The sequence below is a fragment of the Dermacentor variabilis genome, chromosome 4, assembly GCF_050947875.1.
Source record: "Dermacentor variabilis isolate Ectoservices chromosome 4, ASM5094787v1, whole genome shotgun sequence".
NCBI classification, from domain to species: Eukaryota; Metazoa; Arthropoda; class Arachnida; order Ixodida; family Ixodidae; genus Dermacentor; species Dermacentor variabilis.
Genome location: NC_134571.1, coordinates 112,295,539 through 112,315,440, shown reverse-complemented (window position 1 = coordinate 112,315,440; position 19,902 = coordinate 112,295,539). Strand labels below are relative to the sequence as shown.

Below are 19,902 nucleotides of genomic sequence, written 5' to 3'. Positions count from 1 at the left end.
AGGTGAGAAGTTTTTCTTGACTTATTTGGGCCAGGGCTGGTTGTTGGAGCGCAACATGGCAACTAGAAAAGCGTTTTGTGGAAGTTCACAAGAAGAGATCACGGCATGTAAGAGCGAACTCAGATAGTACTAAATTTGTTAGGTTCATGTCGAAGCACAAGTTTATTTTATTTAACTAAACATGATTACAAGGACACAGTCATGGAACCTCCATTTCGATGAATTGGAATGCAAAACGCCCGTGTACTCAGATTTAAGTGCACCTTAAGTAACTCCAAGTTGTAAAAATTAATCCAGAGTCCCCCAATATGGCTTGCCTCATAATCAGATCGTGGGTCTGTCATGTAAAACCCGATAATTCAATTCAATTACAAGAACAGAATACGCTGAAAAGGGTCCCAAGGTAAGGTGACCATACTGGGAGCTCCAGCGCATAATATATAGACGCAAAATACAAACAAGAAGAAAAAAAATTCTACCACGACACAATAAACCAAGTCAATAGTAGAAATAGCTAAAGAAACAAACACAAATCAATTCAGACAAGACATGGAAGCCTGCGGTAACAGTGGTATTGAAATAAAGTTGCTTTATCGGCAAATCTAAAATTTCATCAGAAATAGAAACTCAGAATAACAATGAAAATATAGAAGTTACACAAAAACTAACGTGCAGTATTATCTAAGAAGTTGTGAAAACACAGTTAAAAGAAGTACCATAAGCGAATGAATATCTGATGAGGTTTGTTATCGGTGCTTTAGGTGACCGGAAAATCACGGTAAATAAGTTGATTGCAAATAAACAAATAATTATGAGCTCTTTGTACTTCGTGCTTCTGAGATTAACATAGTTATATCGATTACTGTTTGAAATGTTACGTAGAGTTTGTTTTTGTTTTTCTTGAATAAGTCACATATGGCAACTGCTAGGTGTTTCTGTAAGCAGCTGTGGCATAATTCATATGTCTGGGAATGGTTTCCTAATAGAGCCACAGGAGTGGGAGCAGAAAATAGAAAACGTCTTTTTTTTTTATTGATATGATATAAGCAGATGATGGCGCGCAATTTAAGGCGCCGGCTACTCCTTATCCTTATCTCTTGGGTATCTTACTTTTACCAGTGATCTACGTGGGTAAATGTGTTTATCAAATTTTAGCTAATGATGGAGGTAAACAACACCAAGAAGTCCAACACATTCCCTGGCGAAAATGCAGTGTGACTAAATGTAAACCTCTGATAAAAAAACGTCTGGCTTCCTTACAATGCATTTAGTTTTGCTTTAATTTAAAATGAAGTGATTGCTTCGACGCTAAGTATTAACGTAAAATAATGTACAATTTAATTTAGAAATTAGCGATCTAAACATATATTTGAGTCATAAATGGATGTGTCGTCCGCGTATTGCACGTATTGTGATGGGGAAATGCGTTTCGAAAAGTCATTCATATACAGGATGGATAACAGTAGTCGCAAGATGGAACTTTTAGGCTCAACATGAGCCCCTGAATAATTGTTTTAGGGTCTCAAAACTGGACCAATAAATAAAGTTGGAGTGTTCCGTTAGATATTAGGCTCTTAAAAATGAAAGCGCAGGAGCAGTTATTTCATAGGCTTCAAATTTTTTAACAAAATATGGCGAATATTAATTCCCAAAGCTTTAGATAAGTAAAAAAAAGGATCTGACAACAAACCGGTTCTCATCAAAATACCTAATGTAATTTGGCAATGAGATTACCGCCAAAGTTAGTCGACCTACCTCAAGAAAAACCAAACTGAGAGAAATAAAAAAAGAAACTGCCATTATGGCTTAGCGGCTTTCATGTTGCGCTGCTAAGCACGAGCTTGTGGGATCGAATATCGGCCAGGGCGACCGCACTTCGATGGGGGTGAAATGCAAGAACGCCTGTGTCCAGTACATTGGGAGCGCGCTAAAGATCCCCTTCTGGTCAAAATTATTCCGGAGTCCCTCACTGCAGCATGCTCATAATACAATCGTGCTTTGGGCAAGTAAAATCGAAGAATTACTTCACTCAAAATAATGCACTTAGTCAAGTAACTTTTAAAGTGACTGATAAACAGTTCCTTGAATGTTTCGCTATTGGTAGATAAGAGAAAAATCGAACGGTAATTAAAGATAACGGATTCATCAGCATTCTTAAAATTTGGTATGACTTCATCAATCCAATAGATGGAAGGAAATATTCGGGCCCCAAAGGAGACGGTAACTATGTTGGCCAGTGCCACCTAGGTAAAATAGCGCGCCTTTTTTTAGTGGCGTGCTTGAAAGACATGTTAGCTGGGGGAGGTATTCTAAAGGTGAGGAATCACCACGAAAACTGCTGGCCTTACAGAAAAAAAAAGAATGTTAAGTCCATCCATATAGTCTTCAATGCGTGTGGTTTGCTGGTTGTAAAGTAAAAAAAAAGTCACTGAAACACTAGAAATTCGTAGTGGGTCCTTATAGCTAATTTTCTAGGCGGCAGCTTGACACGATGTATAGCTTAGGAACCCGTTGAGCAACAGCTCCTTCATATGGAGTTGTTCTCACATTTCAAATACTCCCCTTCAGAATAGCTTCTGTTATCCTTTGTTTTCAGTAAACAAATTGAAGTTTTGTATTTTTATACCTTAATAGACAAAGGAAGATTCAGAATGTTGTTTCTTGGTTCATTTATTTAATTAATTATGTTTATTTATTTAATTTGTATCTTTCTTTATTTATATAACTGATCTTTTCTATGCATACTCGCAAGGTGCCATTTGGTTACTCATAGACATTCAGGTGAGTTGTATAGCCATTAACAATTAACCTTGATTGTGTTTTGAGACACGGATACGCCAAACAGCTCGCAAAACATTTCAAGTGCATTCTCTGCTTCAAAGTAGTTTTGGCTAATCAATGTTGTTCACGACATCATAAATTGGTTTTCATCGAAGAGATTCGCGATGTACTGGGAAATATACGACTTGATCAACAGTCAAAAAAGACGAAAATAGAGTAGTGACCCCTATTGTCACCACCAATGACACCTGAGTTTCGTGTAGCGGTTATGTTAACGCGGGATTTAAAAGCATTTATGTGACATGAGCACAAAACCTTACTGGCGATATTATGAGTTGCTCACACCTAATTCGAATAAAACAGTTTGTGTAGTCTACTGAAAAACTGCTATCGATATCTAACATATTGATGGCAATGTCACCCAATATGAGAACGTGCTTATTTTTCGAAGATAATTTGTTAAAACTGCTGCCGCGATGAACCATAAATTAAACCGAGGAAGATAATGGCGAGCGGTATACGAATCCTAACACAATATCGTTAGAGTCAAAGACAGAAACAAATGACCAAGTTCAATGCACGCCAATTCACACTGCGTAATAGGTATAGAAGTGTCACAGCTATATAATATATATAAGTATAAGTGATATAAATAAGAATGCATGTAGCCGACCCTCCATCATAACCTCTTGAAGGTAAGCAGTATTCCGAGTTAAAAGACGGAAGTCGAAACGTCGTATTATCATCTTCTCAGATCAACCTTTTGTTGATGCATATCAAAGAAAATAAACCAGGAAAAGAAGTAAGAAAGCTACTTGTACTATCATGATTGCGTAGAAGGCTTCTTGCGTTGTGTTGTGGATACAGCAATTAGTATTTGATATGAAGGACATCGGTAGGTGACAGCGAAGCCATGATTTTTGTGAGCGCCGTATGTCACGCCGACAAGAGAAAGAAAAAAAAAAGCTAAGTGAAGGTTCGCAAATCGGATTGCGCAATTATGCGTCACACCCTGCTGCCATGTCTTTTTTTCATCCCTTGATTTGACATATTTTCGTCCAGGGTCCTTCTTTTTCCTTTTTGAATGCAAGGCCCTTATAAAGCACCTTTTGCTTTGCAAGTGTGAAGTTGTCGTTAGTAAACCCCCAATCAGTTGCGCCAACGAAACCGACCTGAGATGCCTGAATTCACGCAGTGCGCGCCTTTTTAACAACCTAATCAAGTATTTTTCCCAAAAAAAGACACGAGCGATAATATCATTTTCACCAGATATTGCAGCAACGTGGTGAACACAGAAGCGGCATAGCTAATTGCCCGCCGAACCTCATTCAGAATGGCAGCGCAAAGTTCTCCTTGAGTTCCCGCGAGACTCTTTATTTAAACATTCTTTATCTTGGTATACTGATCGAGGTGTGCCACTTTTTGCTTGGGACCTCGAGTTCATTTGCAAGGGCCTTGTCTGCGGCAGTGAACTCATTCTTTTTCCTAGGCATTACACTGTGTTCTTTACTAAGTCGACTCTCTCACAATGAGAAAGCTGCACGATCAAGATCATGTTTCTTGATCATTTTGGGAGCCTTGCAGTTAGATAATTGACGACGCCGTCCGATGTGTTCTTAAATGGCCTCTGAAGCGACTTGATCTTCCTAATTAGTTGAACATTGGAAGGCGTCTTATTAAAAGAAAGAAGTTTATGGCAAGCAACATTGGTCAACAGGCACTGTGGTTCAGCATCCATTGCTCCGAATATCCATACGCATCATAGTAAAAAAGCAGCGCGAAAATAACGGCAGCACCGACAGAGAAGTATACAGCACAGACGCTGTAGTAACAACTGCGGCTGATTTTTTTTTCACACAGGAAAGTATATTGCACATGCAGTGATGAATAAGCTGGCCCTGTCTCGCAGCATCTCGCGCCGAGTCCCCGGCCAGGAGCACCCTTCATGCCAAAAGTCACTTGTTTCAACCTCGACCCACCGTCCAGGAAGGCCATGCTCGCGTGGCTGTTTGAGACGCTCTGGTGGACTATGTTGGGCAGCAAAACCTTAGACTCTGAAAGTAAGTCAAATAAGGTTACTTTGTGGTCTTGCCCGACGCGCACTTTCGTGAAAAAGCTGCGAGTGCTGTTAAAAAGAATTTCAACCTAGATTCAATCAATCCCGCTGGTGTTAAAGAGCAGACTTTGATTTATTGATTGATTCAATTACTTTATTTCCTTTTTTCACAAGATGAAGTTTGCACGCACTGAGTGCACCTATAGCCTTAGGCTAGTTCGAATCCCTCCAAAATTTATTTTTTCTTACAATGGCTATTCGGACGTGTTAAACAACCTTGAGAAAAATAAAATATACAATCAGCCAATATCAGGTCAATAGGTTCATCAAGCAAAAAGCATATAATTTTGATGAAATAGGAAATTGAACACAAAACCAATTAATTTTAATATAAAATATAAGCTGCAAATCTACCAATCTGATATGCCAGTAGGTATTTCATGCTTACATCTACTCTCGATTACAGGAGAGCCATAATTTTTTGAGCTTTGCATTGTATTGTTACTTGGAGAGGCAGTGAAGAAGTAAACATTCTCTTTCAAAACTCGTTCCGGAGCTTCCTTTTTTATTTATGTGCCCATATGGCGAAATTCGGCGTTGTCTGTTTCCATTTATTTGCTCTGTTTCTCTTGTTTAACCCGTACTCTTATTCGAACTTTTGTAGCGTCGTATATCTCCATGATCTACATTCGTGTGAGATGCCCTATTTATCTTTTCAAAACGTTTCGCCTCGCAGCAGTACTTCTTTTAGATCCTGCATTTTTGTTAGAAAGCAGGACTCTTTTCTCTGGACAAGCGCGCATATGAATGCTCACGAAGTGCTCCTTATTGTCCATGTTTTCTCTGTTCACCCTCCTAGTATATAATCTCGCGCTTCCTCTTTGTGCCGCTGGAAAATGTTGCAGCCCAAAGAAGAGCGCAGGCATTTCTCTAGTCCTATTTGCATCTCAATGAGGAATGCTGAATACGGCAACTGAACCGATAAAGGCGGCAAGGAGGAACCAAGAAAAAATGAAACAGAAAATATATGGAAATAAAACCAGACAGCATCCTAGTAAGAAGCAGAAACATGCAGCACATCTCGCCATCAAAAATGTCTACCTCGTCAATATGTTTTCTCCTTGGGTCTCTGTACTACAGCTTGGACGTACACGTCAACGGTTGCATAGGCTATACTGCTACTGTTAAGAAAGTTGAAACAGGTAGCAGGCGTGCTTGCGCACAACGCATCAGATATGCCGTATAGCTAAGTGGTACTAAATTCAGATTGCATTTATGTTAAATAGCGACCGCTGAGGCAAACAACTCGTTCGGAGAAGTTGTTTTTTTTATTGCAAGCAGTAATTTGCGGTCTTATAGCAACAAAACTAGTGTAATCAGCCTAATGCTTCTTTTAAGGAATTTATGGTAAAGGCCCTTCGGCCATGGCCACAAGAGTAACATAGTCCGAAAGCGACACATGTATTCGTGCCGTGCCCGAAGCTGCCGGAACCGCTGCAGGGGCGTCAGCGTCTGCAGGCGTTTGGTGTGTGACGTCACCACGTACCCGACGACACGAGGGTTGAGCCCTCCCACGTCTAACCGTGCGCGGTTTAGCCGTGTCCGGCGAAAAGTGGATGCGGGGGGTTGAGCTAATGCCGGGTGTTTCGATCTTTAGGCCCCTCGACGGCGGCAGTACTCCTCTTTGGCCTCCGCTTCACCTAGACCACACTCATGGACTGACCTACCTGGAGGAAATTGGTAGTTGCCTTTTCCTCCTCTTCTCTGCAGTCTTTGTGTTTCTCCTTCAATTTCAATCTTTCCTCTCCTCTCCTTATTTTGTTTTGCTTCCAATTTGCTGGGCAGCAATGGTTAGCCGTGTGTAAGCAGCCAACCTTGGGTACACAATATTTAGCTATGGTAGTGTCGCACAGCTGGCCTATGCAAACCTTATTATTTGAAGGCCTTGCAGCATCCCTTCGCTGAGCTCCACCATGGGTGGCTGGCGGCGCTGCCGAAATCTATTATATGTATGTGTGGCAGCTTCTTTCCCCCTCCCTTTCTGATCGCCGTCTTAAACGAGGACATACCGCAGTCTTTCAATTTTCGGGCAACAGAGCACCCAACATTCCCCGCATTCACGCCATCCACTTTAATCAACCTGAAAAGACGGTGAGAATGATTTCACCCTTTCTCGTCTGAAGATCTCTGGCTTCAGAACAGGTTACAAAGCATCGAAAATGGCAAGCGGTGATTGGCTACGGGAGCTTCGCCATCAGAAACAGCATGAAAAGCTACCTCATCCAGTGTCCTTTGGGGATGTTCTACATGTTCAGTAACCCCGCGCCGCACCATGAATACCACCCGCGGCATCGTCTCCAATGTCGATTTGTTGGAGCTATCTGAAGCTGAACTCCTGGAGGTCTGGAGTTATCAGAATGTTATCAGTGTCAAACAAATTAAGATGATGCGGGGTAGCAAATAAATCCAGACCTAACACCTAATATTGATATTCCGCTGGAGTGTTTTGCCCGAGTCCATCGTGGCTAGGTACCTCAAGATTCGTTTTAAGCCATATGTGCCGAATTAGCTCCGTTGATTCAAGTGCCAAAGGTTCGGCCACAGTTCAAATAACTGTCGAGGCCGTCTGACTTGTGCCAACTGTACTGACAACGAACATTCTTTTGAAACCTGCCAGAACACACCACACTGTGTCAACTGTCATGGCGAGCATCCTTGCGGGCCTCCCCGTCTTGCAAAAAAATTGTCACAATCAAAGCAAAGTGAAATGCAACGTTTAAAGGGGCTCGCAGGCAGGTGTCATATCTGCCAACGAACGGCTTTGCTGAAGTGGTGCGTCATGGGGTGGTACCACAGTGGCTCCCGGCGGCCGTCCGGCCCACACGCAGTGAGCCGGCAATGACGCTATCTGCCCCTTCGGCGGCTGCAGCTGGCCCTGCTCCACCACCCCAGCTGAAGGGGCCATCGACCTGGTGATAATGCATTCATGTCCAACGTAGCACTCGCTAGAGAGTGTGTGCAGGACCTCACAAGACGTGATAGACAGATGGCGCCACCAGCGCCTAAGGAGCGGCGAGATTCTCGCCATCGCTCCAAAGAAGGCATACCTCGTGTCACGGCGCCTGCAAACGGCCCCGTGAGCTAATCTTCGTCTCTTAAGCAAACAACACAAACTCTTTTCTCATTATGCGAAACAAATACTAAAATGGAATGTTAGAGAACTCATTCGCAACGGTGATGACATTAGAGAACTCCTATGCAAACATAATACAAAGTTGTCATGTGTTCAAGAGACACATCTGAAATATACAAACACTTATTTTCTTCGTAATTACACCATCTTTCGAAAAGACCACGACAAGGTTAACGTCTCCGGTGGTGTAGCAATAGTAGCCGACAAGTCTTTAGCTTGCTGACACGTCGCCCTTCAGACGCCATCTGGAAAAAAACTGACCTTTATAAACTCATTGACCAGATCCCGGGGCCTTAGATACTCGTGGGAGATTTTAACGCTTATAACACCCTATGACGAGACTCATAATGCGACGCGAGAGGTCGACTCATTGAAAATTTCCTTTTAAACTTCGGTGTCGGCCTGTTCAATAAGAAGGAACCAGCGTATTCCAATCCTCCTTATAATTCGTACTCGTCAATAGACCTATTGTCAATAGGTCATTGTCAATAGGTTGTCAATTGTCAATAGGTATTGTTAATAGACCTACCGTACTCGGCAATAGCTTCTATCATCCCTGATTCAGAGTGGCGGGTAATTAAAAATCCATTCGAGAGTGATCACTTCCCACTAACCCAACATGGCTCCTATCCGCATGTCGCTCGCTGGAGACTGACCTCAGCTTGCTTCGAATGTTTTATGGAATCCACCTACTTATCATATATACATATTTTATAAATAATTTTAGTATAGATCATGCTGTATCGTACTTTAGCGTTTCTAGCACAGACGCCGCTTAAAAGTTCCTTCCTCAAACAAGTGGCACTTCATTCAAGAGCGTCCTGGTGCCTCCTGGTGGAATGACGATTGCAGTCTGGCACGAAGGAGACCAGATAAAGCTTAGGGCAAGCTGTGTGAAAGTCCTATGGCCGAAAATATAATAGAATTTAAGCATGTATATCCGAGGGAAGAAGGACGCGACGGCAGGCATAGAGGACAAGCTGGTTTCTCTCACGTATACATTGGTATACTCAATAGTATAAGGTATGGGACTGGCTAAGAAGGTTAAAGGGACAAGAAATTCATCCATTGCCCCTAGTGACGATGAAGCAAACAGCTTGTAAGGCCAAGCTGATGCTCTTAGCGAACACTTTGATCGCATTTTCAGTTGTAATCATACTTCCTAGGCATTCCTTAAGCACAAACAAATGGCAGAACGCAAGGCCATCGATCGCAAGTGCAGACAGAACGAATCTTATAACCTGCCTTTCATTATTGCCGAGTTCAGAGCCGCCTTGACTGCATGTCAGAGCTCTGCACCTGGACCTGACATAATCATATAAGACATGATTAAACATCTCCCCAGTGATACACAAATAACGCTACCAGCACTTTTTAACGCTATATGGGCTACGGGGTACCTCTCTGCCGCATGGAACGAAGCCCTTGTCGTTGCGATTCTGGAGCAACGCAATGGCCCTACATTAGCAACAAGTTACCACCCAGTAACGCTCAGAAGTTGTATTTGCAAACGTTTTGATAAAAATGATAAACAATCGCATTTTCCCCTTTCTTGAGTAAAACAATATCCTTGATTCATATTAGCGCGGTTTTAGAGAAGTATGATCTATAACCGACCATCTCGGGCTCATCGAAGAAAATATTCCCGACGCCTTCGTATATAAACAAACCCTCTCATTCATGTTTCTCGATACGGAAAAGTCTTAAGATACAGTTTAGCGTTACGAAATTCTGTCCAACTAGTCTGCACGGGGCATCAGTGGCAATATGTTAAACATTATAGAGAGCTACTTACACAATCGTACATACCGGGTGAAAATAGGTAATGCGCTGTCGCGAGCAGTCATACAAGAAACTGGGGTACCCCAGGGAGGCATACTCAGTTGCACGCTCTTTTTTGCTAAAATGAACAGGCTTCATAGGTGATTACGAGCAGCTGTTTTTTATTCCGTCTACGTAGACGACCTAATTTTTTATCAAATCCTGCAACCTTAGAGTGTGTAAGAGACAAGTACAACAGTGCTTGAACAAAATTTCTAAGTGGGCATACGAAAACGGGTTCAAAGTGAACCCCAACAAAAGTTATTGTGTTCTTTTCTCCAGCAAGAAAGGGCTTTCTGCAGATACCACTATGGAGATGTATGGGCGACAAATACTTGTGAACAAAAAGCAATAATTTAAGGCATCATATTTGACTCTAAACTTGAAATTGAAATTGATTTTGAATTTGCTAATTTGGTAATTTGGTGAAGATCCCGCCCACCATCTAGGTATCTGCCTGGCCACTGGCGCATTCAGAACAAGCCCTGTCAAAAGTTTACACGTAGAATCAAATGAGTGGTCACTCCACTTGCAGAGAACATATATCAACTTCACTTATTTTCTCAAAGTGCACTTTAAGGAGGAATGTCCGTGCTCTACAACGGTTACCAACTTGACATGTGTGACACTTTTTTGCAATTGACCCCCTATAATACGACCTTTCTCACTGCGTGTGAAATAACTTAGCGAAGAAATGGATGTCCCACTTTTCCAACATTGCCTAATCCCCCCAGCTAAACTGCTACTACCCTGGGAGTGGCATGGGATAGAATGTGATGTATCCTTTCTGCAGGTCACAAATCGCGCCGATGACCTAGAAATCACAATGTATTTCCGTGAACTTCAATCGAAGTACTCCTGCTCCGAAGTCTACACCGGCGCGTCAAGCTCACATGCTGGCGTATCTCACGCTGCTGTTGGTCCGTCTTTTTCGAAATCTGACGTTCTGAACCCTCTAACAAGTATCTTCACTGCAGAAGCCTATGCGGTACTATCTGCTGTACAACGTGTAGAGAAACTCAAACTTGAAAAACAAAATAATATTCACACACCCGTTAAGTATTGTAAAGGGCAAATATCTTTATAAAAGCTTACAAATCCCGTTTTTATTTAACTTTACTTGCTCCCGTGCAACATTTATTTATCTCATAGACATTTGGCAATACAGTGGGTTCCTGACCATGGAGGAATCTGTGGTAATGTGCTTGCCGATGAAATCGCCAAATCAATAGCATCGCAAGGTATTAGTCGTTCTGCCGCTGACCCTGCCACAGATCTGAAGCCGCTGCCAATGGTTGTGGGATTCCGAAGTGAGCAATAGGATTCACGTGATTTAGCCGAAGTTAGATTTCTTGCCCACAACAATGAAAACACGAACAGATATCCCGTTGCATCATCTCATAATAGGACACAAATATGGCACTCATAACTTTCTGTTGACTGGTAACGAGCCTCCAGCCAGTGGTAGATGTGGTGATAGGCTGACCGTCGTCCACATCTTGCTGGAGTGCTGGGAAGCCGAAAGAGACGGGTAGAAACATTTTCCTCTCGCATACCGTTGTTCTGTCCCGTTTCATCCTGCTATGTTTCTTGGTAAAGAGCCACTTTTTAACACCAAAGCAGTCCTCGCTTTCTTGCATGACGTTGTCCTACATATTATAAGCCCAATAAACTCGTAGCGCATCCTCTTTCCAGAGGACGCCGCTATGATACTTGTTTTGTATAGCACGTGCCTCCAGGCCCTTGCGTTTCAAGAGCTTTGGTGATGCAGTAGTGCTCTAGCCAATTTTAGCACCGGACATATTTTGTATATCGTATCACTCTTTCACAATGCATATTAATGCTCATAATACACGTCATTAGTAATTGCCCTAATCTTATTACACGAAGGTTTTACGCAATCTACAGCGACTATTTTTGGGACCCTTTACAGCCACATCACCTCAACGTCATAGAACTCATCACTCCACTGACTAATTATAAACAGCTGGATGGTGCTCTTTGGCCATACCTTGCCATTGCGCCACTAAACAACACACATTCATTCATTCAAGCTGCAGGAACACAGTGACCGACTGTAGACTTTTCTCTGTGGACCTACAGATAAAGCCTCCTTTCTTTGTTGCCATCCATCAAGCTTCTTCCTTCTGTATAATTCAGCAAACCGGATGCACATCTGGTTGACACTGGTGCCTTTGCTGCCGTTCGCTACCCTGCTCTCCCTGTTTTGCTTTAAAAAATGATCATGACGTACGTTCTCTGAAGCAAGAAGTATAAGGAGATCCAAGTGGTTAGATTGTTTTGTTGCCCCCAACCTCATGAAGAGACAGGCAACACAGCCAGAAAAAGAATAAGGAAAGTAGTTATGCTTAATTCGAACGTACAAACAACAAGGTAAAGGGGAAATGAAAGTGAACTAAAAGATAACTTAGGCTGCTTTAAAGCCGACCGCACATCTGCCGCATTACACGTTAGGAGCTTTTGCCAATGACCAGGCCGACAATGCTCGCGTTCAGTTTGTTGTGCATTTGCGTACGCGTACAAGATTAGCCTTGGAAGTATTAGCTAGCGTCACTCAAGGCCTGGTGGCATATGTGAAACATCAATTTGATCGCAGGTGTCGCGTAGTACTTAGGTACTCAGCTTAGGTGCAGAAAACTGAGTCAGCCGTAATGTATTTGTAACTTGGTCAGAAAACACAGATGCTCTTAAACTCAAACTATTTAGAGTGATCTGCCGGAGGGTGGTTTTTATGAATTTTGCCCAAGCACAAATTTGAGATGGAAGGGGAGTGTCTGTTTCGTTGTTTCTCATAAAGACTAAAGGTACGTGACACTTTTTTTAATGATCCTGTGAGTACCTTCGTGACGTCATATCTCTTTTGTTTTCGTTTTATGGAATAGATATTCAGTTGTTCTGTTTGATTTTGTCAGCGTGATGCACTAAACGTGGTCCCGCCTCGCAGTTTTGATTTCATTCAACGACAAATAGGTACCTCCTCCAGCACACTGGAAGCATCCTGTTAATGTTGGCATGTGCATAACAGTTGGCTGTCGTGGTTTTCCCGCTTCTGCGTAAGCTGAGGACGGCGAAGTGAACTGGGTGTCGATGACGACCAAGGTGCACTCTCAGTGAAGGTTTCGGAGGGAAACTGTGTTCTTCCATTAGAGTAAACTTATTAGTTCTTGCCATATATAGTAACGTGACTGGTGGCGGCTGTGGGTAAACTGGCCCATGCACTGTGACGAACCGGAAACTCCCAACATGTATCGCGAAACCTTCGACGCTGACCTCGGGCACAGCCGGCGACAACTAGGACTACCATCATAACTGGACCCTCTCAGTTCAGTAAAGAAACATGACAATGAATTCAACGGCTATCCAGACTGGACAGACAACCACTACACCTGCTTAGTGGATTTTGAACGCACCGCGAACCCCAAGATCGTTCACCAAGACGCTCTAGAGGATGTTGAGGACTGGCTGGACCACTACAATCGAGTTGCCAGCGTTAACAAATGGGAAGACCACCAGAAGCTGCGGTATGTCTGCTTCGCCCTCGAGGAATCGGAGCGCATCTGGTTTGAAAAGCATGAAGCTAGCTTGGCGACCTGGCAAGAATATTATAGCCAGCTGCGAAATACCTACGCAAGTTCAGACCGGAAACAGCAAGCAGAACGTGCCCTCAATTCCAGGAATCAGAGACCAAATAAGAGTCTCTATTTTCGTTGCGGACATGTCGCGCGTGTTCCGGCGAGCGGATCCCGTGGTGACAGAAGCCAATAAAGTACGCTTGTCGTTGCGGGGCATGAAGGAACAGTTGTTCGTAGGTCCAGTGCGTGAACCACCAGGTACCACAGCCGAATTCCTAATTGAAGCAACAAAAATGGAGCGTAAGCTACGGCTGTGGTCGTCGCAGTACGAGCGCCCGAGCAACTTTACATCCCTCTCTTCGCTCATGGCAACCCCTGGTTTCACGACCCTCTGCAAAAAGTTTATGCAGTGTATCCTCGACCCCACGTGTCTCATATAATCATGTATTTCGCGAAGGGGTGACGCAGCTGGTACAACCGCTTGTCGTTACGCGAGCCGCAGCCCCTCTCGTGTCGTATGCCGAAGCCTCAAGAGCTGCTATGCTGGTCCCGTCCATCCACGTAACAGACGACACATTACTTCTCGAGCACTCTGCCTTCCGCAAGCCTAAACAGGCGGAAATTCAGTATTTGGCGCGGTCCCGGCAATTTGCCATTGTGCTACCATTGTGGTGAAGCAGGTCTCCTATACCGAGAGTGCACATACTGGCAGACGGGTTTTCCTGGGCTTCGCCCAGGCTGGTGAACATCTCCGAGTGCTCGCCAAGTAGTTAGCGAGTGCTCTAAGAACATCTAAGAACATCCCCGAGAGTTGGACTGGTAGCGGGCCAAGTAGTTGGTGAGCTACCAGTCACCGATTCTTTCGCGGGGCTAGTTACGCTCTCCATCACTTCGATACTCTACATCACCTGGCCAACACTCGGCGTTCGCTCATGGCGTAGGGACAGATCATCTAGGCCCCCAAGCCTACGTCATACCCGGGCTAGGTTACGTCTTATATGCAGGCTTCAAAAAAGTTTCAAAGAAACCGGAAATGTCTCACTGCTGGGAAAGTGTTCCAACTCAGTAACAAGGACCAAGCTGGACAGAACGGACACCTTTTTCTCGAAGCCTGCTTCCCAGAACTCTGGTCCACAAAGTTTCGCTTTAAACACTTTCCTCATTTCATCCCCTCATCTCTGAGTAATACCACTGAGAAACTATGCGCTGTTGCTCCGAGGCACACTCTTTGCATTCGGTCATCATCTGCACGACTCTCATTCAATTAGAGCCAGGGAAACTTACATTTCGCTTTGAGACTGTCACATTATAGGGCCGCACTGTGGCCAGGTGCTAGTCAACTGCGTTGTCTGGACACTTTAGTGATACCATATTTCGTCAAGTGTTACGGATGCCTCGTGAGAATACAGCGCACTGAAACTTGCCTATGAGTATAGCGGCAAATATTATTTGTTCCAGCAGCAAGTCGACGGCCGCAAGACTAACGAAGGCACTACTCCAAGGTGTTTACCCCCGAAAGTCATAAAATGCTGGATCGGATGACCGGTCCTGCATTTACTGTTGAGTTTGGAATTCACATCTTCGTGCTGCCAAGGCCCTCAACCGTGAGATTGCATGGTCCCATCAAAGTATATACAGATATTTGCAAGGGCTGTTCACCTTATGCCATGTGTTTAAAATAAAAATTATAGCACTCAAGAATGGCGAGGCGATATCGAGTTCAAATTATTGACCAGTCCGCTAAAGCCTTTTATGGCAAGACAGCGCCTCTCTTTACCAGAGCGTATGCATACACTCTCTTCTGCCAATAACGAATGCACATAAAACTGTCGCTTTTAAGAGCAGACGCACTCCATTTCTTGGCTAAAACGACGGCAAACAAAAGTTCATTAAGCACACTTCTCAGTGCTATATTTGCTCTAGATTTGCCTGTCTCATTGATCAGTGCGCACTCGTGCTTCCTGCGACCATGCAAACACCTAACTCCCTCCCCTTTTCAGTCGCTCTTCAAATATTGGACAGCTTCGTTCTAGACGACGGTCATGTTTAAAGTATGTTTCTATGTGCCTCTGCTACTCGTACCACGCGCCTAGGGGCAGCACAGTGTCACTTGGCTTGAGCGATTGAGCAAAATGATATACACACGTAAGAAAAAAGTGACGAAGCGTAAATTACGCATAAATATGTGCCCAGAGAGCTCCCTCTTTCATTCGGGACCAAATTTTTTGGAACACTTCCGTGTACACAGTGAGTGACACCAAGTGCGAAAAGCAACATGACTGCCATACTTGTCGACTATACACTGTTTGGCGAGCAACTGTACTATTGACATTCGAAAAGGATTCTCCTTAGTATGTATAAAAACGCGTACAAGGGGCGCAGATTTCAACGGGTAGCGGAAGGTGGTGTGATTGGTCGATATGAGAACACGATATTTTCCCATGCTTCGTATTCCTCGCATACTTGCGTCGTTTTTGGTCTTCCACTGATGGTTCGAGTGTGAAACCTTTACAATGCTTAGAAACCTGCTGCGCCTACCATCGTATACAGTAGTGCTTCGAGACGCCATGACGCTTAGTCTGGCGTTCGGTCATGCAGTGATGCTTTTACGTGACTAAAACGACATTTACAATTTTTCAGCTTTGTTTACTTTTCATTGTTTATTACTGCCTGAGCTGTGTATGTTAAACTTTGTGATAGGGCCTCTCGAAAGGCTTACATTACAATTTGCCTATCATTGAAACGATGAGGACAATAACAACAATACGAGAAGAAACAAAAAAGCTGAAATAAAATAAATTAGAGCGTATTTCTGGATTTAGGAGAAGATATAAACATGTCCTTGAAACAGCGCCATTGTAAACACCGCACTTTATACGATAGTGGTTTTCATTCTAAGATGCTGTCGTGATGGTTTACATTAGAAGTAGCTAGAATGGTTTCGTTTAGAAGTTTATTATAGATTAATTTAGCGTGAATACTGAATGAACCATTTTGCAGAAGATAGCGCTATTTAGAAAATTGTGCCTGTATTCATGAAATAAATCTTACTCTAGAAATTTACCTAAGTCCAACTGTAATTACCTATGTAACAATAGCCATGTTGGTTGGCCAGTGGAAAATAGCCCTTACAACGAAAATGTTTTTAGAGTCAGCCCATGTTAGGCATGTTCTTGAATAATAAAGACAACATAACTATTTTAAATCAACGTTTATGCAGCGTTGAATAATGACTAACCTGACGGTATATTTCAAGTATACTGTACAGCTGTGGGTGCCTAATGGCTTCATAATTTGTGCACTGAAAAGGGGTCTCCAACCAATGAAGCTAACACAAGTACTTGCGACAATCAACTCATAAGTACACGTTCTTTTATTAAAACAAAAAGGAATGAGTGGTGCACACATTTCTACATGTTTATCTTGAAACTGTGCAAAATGAATTGGTGCACGCAGTCGCGGAGTTCCTCATTCCCAAAGATAATTCCCAGTAAGCACACGTTCTTCAAGACACAATGCGACTAATTGAAAACCAACAAGGACCAGTGAGACGTGCAAAAAGGCAGCATACGCGAGTTTGCACCACAACGAAGCACTAAGAAGCTACGTTTACACTACAGTTTCGTTATGGAATAATTTCTATAATGCGTTCAGGGATTCCGTGAACAAGCTGTGCAGAGACCACGACAAGTAAGATCGACAACTGTGAGCACTATGATAAGGAATTAAAACATATTGTCAGAAGTACCGGCGAGCGACAACGTATAGCCCGGAATTTTAAACGCATGTTTTATGCATAACGCATTCGAGCTTGTGCATCATTGTGCATCACGCAGAAACCACTGTATGCGAATTAAGAAACGGCACACCGACATTGCATATGGAGGAGACACACGGCCGACCAGGCGAAGATCCAGCATAAGTTAGTAGTCCCCTCGAGGAGCCTCTGTTCAATATGCAGTCTTCATGCGCTCGCACAGCGTGTCGCACGATGTCACAAATTCTATCAGGGACCGAACAACCAAGGAGTGATGAATTATGCAATTTGTGCCCCTATTGCCCTATAGCGAATATAGAATCGAGCTAACCAAAACATCGCGTAACTACATGGTTGTGCAAGTTGAAGAAGGTTGTGCATATGCAAGAACAACGAATATGGCCATAACCGTCGGTGCTGAATACTTCACACACAGTGGCGTTTTTTTCTATGGTAGAACTACTTCCAATCTGAACAACATTTTAGTGGAATAAATTTTAACGCTCTCATTGTAGCTTATTACAGTATTCACGACAGCATATTAAACGCTTCCGCAATTCGAAGGAACTTCGGGCCGTGGCTCACCGTCGTTTCGAAGAGTTCGTGATGCTACCTCGAAGACTTGTATTGCCTGTTTTGCTATTCATTCAGCGCATTTTCTCCGCCCTCCTAGCTAAAGCTTTTTCGCTATTAAAGCGACATTACTTAGTCACATGTCTTCGCAGGCATCTCCGGGTTCTTGTTTTTATCTCGTCGTCGCGTTCACATTCACGTGTCCATTGTTGCGAACGTTGAAAGCCTCTAGAACAGGAAACCGGGTGGAGAGGGTATCTACTTTCGTATTCCACTGCGAGGACCATGATGTTACGTTGCTGTTGATTTTACGTATAAAGCAGTAAGTTGCACGACATCGCGTTTTCCTGTACGTAGAAAGCGCTTTCCTCTAACACAGGTGCATTTAAGGCCCATACCCGGCTGTTCTTACACAAGCTCTGCTGCATCAAAGAAAACCGTCATTCATGATGCGGTCACGTATCGAGACCCCTTGGTTTCATTTCAACCGTAATTTATCGTTGACAGAAATAGTGGCAGGTTGCTCTGTTTGGAGGAGCCGCGCTGACCGTGTCTCGCCCGTCTACACCCGTGCCGCCTTCGCGTACCCGCTGTTGAGGAGTAAGTAGCCGGCGATATACAGTTGCTGCGATATGCAATACATCATTCGCTTCCTTTTTTCTATTTATGTTTATTTAAAAAGATCACTGCCCAAGCACTCCATACAGAGGGTCAGCCGGCGAAGCTGAAACGTGTGGCCCCTGTGTTTATCACTCGGTGAATCCCGATGGTTCTATACATGACGCCACGGTAGGCTGCCGGAGTCTCGGTACGCAGTTTCTGCTTGCGCTCGGCTGCACGAGCCTGTTCTTGGGCCCAGGATGTATCTTCGGCACGGCGTAGACGAGCTTGTTCCCGGTTCTGCTCGCGGCATCCCTGATCGAAGGCTGCCTGCTCCTAAGGAGTACGTATGACGCGTTGCTTACCCATTTCGAAGCCGGAGAGAAACTGCTTCGCGCGCACCCAGCTGCGACGGAGAGCAAGAACGTCACTACTAGCGCAGGTAATCCATCACCATCCATCATCACCATCACCACGCCTTTTCACTCCGATCGAGATGTCATGTTAGCTGGCGCGACTGCCGTTGAATCTAATGGGGATGCTCCAGAGTAGGCAACAGTGATTTTGACGTCATTGCTAGCATCACTGCAGCCTTGTCAATGGAAATTTCGGGCCAGGTAGCGTGACGTCATGGAGCGGAGAAAACAGGCCTTGCGTTATCTAGGTGGTGTTGGCTAATCGGGCGCCTGTTTCTCTTTTTTTGTGAGCATGCGCATGGGGCTGCGCCGGAGATGTTTTCGGCGTACAGGAGACCGACAAAGGGACGGACGAATCGGCTAGCCATATACAGCATTCCTCTAATAATAAACAACTACTACTGCTACGTGCCCACGGGCTGCTAAAGCTTTAATGCGATAGGACCCTCCGGCCAAAGTACATAAATACGCTAACAAATATTTGACTTGAGCCCATGTGGGTTAAATGAAATGAGTTTACAACTTTTATGCAGAACAGGTGCGTCTCTTCGCCTAAATCACTGTGTGCAACTGAAATTCAATCTGTACGCTATAGTCCAAACAAGGAAAATAACCGAAAACGTTTGCATGAAAAAAAAAAGTTACCGCGGTAGCCTTGTTAACAAAGAAAGTTTTTTAAAGCCTGCTTATAATAATTCACTTTTGCAGCTTCTTCGACGAACTGTAACGGAACGCTGCCACTGTCTCCTCAAAATACAGACCACACCTCAAGACGAAGTTTTTGTGACACATCAGCTTGACCACCCTTCTGCACATTCCTAGTATGATCTTCGAAATATTCATTAAAGCTCAGGTGCAGGTTTCTCTAGGCTCGATCGGCTTAGTCCGTTCGAAAAGAATGTGTCCCTTCTTTCAGACACATGCAATCCGTGGACTCGAACGATGTTTTTTTAAGGTAATAGGACACGACATAATATGTGCGCTGAATTGTACTTCATATAGCTCAACATAACTTCACATTAACTCACATATTGCGACATTTATTTAGCCCACTGCCATCTCAGAAAATGTCTACGCTGTTCCTGCATGCTTCCTTTTTACTGATATGTCGC

General features: G+C 43.7%; 1 long non-coding RNA gene across 2 annotated transcripts in view; it reads left to right on the top strand.

The window, feature by feature from the left end:
- LOC142577880 (uncharacterized) overlaps positions 1-19,580 on the top strand; it is a 30,551-nt gene extending 10,971 nt beyond the window's left edge. The window contains exons 3-4 of one of the 2 annotated variants that reach the window (XR_012827088.1): positions 4,691-4,841; positions 19,499-19,580. This is a non-coding gene — a long non-coding RNA (uncharacterized LOC142577880). Of the gene's footprint in view, positions 1-4,690; positions 4,842-14,905; positions 15,126-19,498 lie in introns of those variants that run through there. The other variant, XR_012827089.1, reaches the window with a different exon arrangement.
- Positions 19,581-19,902: the final 322 nt, after the last annotated feature.